The sequence below is a fragment of the Gavialis gangeticus genome, unplaced genomic scaffold (assembly GCF_001723915.1).
Source record: "Gavialis gangeticus isolate Ggan-Ray unplaced genomic scaffold, GavGan_comp1, whole genome shotgun sequence".
NCBI classification, from domain to species: Eukaryota; Metazoa; Chordata; order Crocodylia; family Gavialidae; genus Gavialis; species Gavialis gangeticus.
The window spans coordinates 16,731,651-16,732,954 of NW_017729001.1; positions in this window are offsets into that span (position 1 = coordinate 16,731,651).

Consider the following 1,304-nt stretch of genomic DNA (forward strand, 5'->3'; position numbering starts at 1 on the left):
CCCCCGCTCGGCTCCCAGCGGCTCCCCGGCAACGCCGGAAGTCAGCGCCGGGCAACCACCTAAGCGGCCCGGCAGGAAACATCCGCCCGAGCCAGCCCCGCGTGCGCTGAGGGCGGGCGGCGGAGGATGAGGGCCCGGGCGGAAACACGCGCCCAGGAGCGCTGGGCCTGGGGCTGCGGCACCTGCGCATTCCTTGGGGGGTGCTGCAGGGCCCGGGCCCGGAGGCTGCAGGCGGCCGCCCCTGCGCGGGTTCGGCCTGGCTCCGCGCTCCCAGCGCGCAGGGCAGAGCTCCCGCTCGAGGCGACACGAGCCCACCGGGACTCCTGCGTGCGGGGGACTGCGCTTGAGGGCCCCACGCGGGACGGCAGTGGCGAGGAGCAGGCCGCATGCAGCCAGGGTCAAAACTTGCCTTGACATCAGCACAGCCAGGAAGGGAGAATGGGATTTCTCCTGCTGAGCTAGTGATGCAGCCAAGACACAGACAGCCAGATAGATACTTAGGTCCTTAGACCAACACAGCTACAACCTATACTCCTGTACTCTCGTACTGAATCACATATACTCTCTTATCTGAATTATATCTCGATCAACCGACTGATCGAGGCATGTTGGTTGATCACTCAAGGCATGCTGATTCCATCAATCGATTGGCCAAGCAAGCCGTGTCCATTCAATCGACCAAGGGAGCCATGTTTGAGCAAGCCAGCTGTCTCGATTAGTAGAGCTGTGTCGGTCGGTCGGTCAATTGAGCTGCGTCAGTCGAGCTGTGTTGAGCAATCGAGTGGTGCCGATGGATTGAGCGATTAACATATGCCAACTGATCCATCTTGATCGGTCGGTATATCTATCAATCTATATATTCAGATAAGAGAATAAGTGATTCAGCAAGAGAGTGCGTATCTATAAAAATACGTGTATAAATCCAGATGTGCAGATAGGTGACTAAGTGAAGCGTCCCCCGCTTGCGCTCATCCTAGGTATGCTTGTGCTCTGAGAGGTGAGCAAATGAGGGGAGCGGTGTAACCAGACTCATGGGCTGTCTCTGTGTTGCTGGCTCGGCTCCGCACGGCCTAGGTTTTTCAAAGCACGTCCTCCCCTCTCCTTGCCCAAAGGCCATGCTCAGACACAATCACTTCCAGAAGCGCCTTCATTTCCTCCCAACGAATCAAGGTTTCAGCCCAGGTCAGTGCCTGCAGTTGCTGATGCCTGGAACCGCTCGGATTTGTGCACTGGTCCAGTTTCAAACCAAGCCCATTTCCTGTTTCATCCAAAGCATCCTCTGCTAGTGGCTTCCCCAGGGGCTG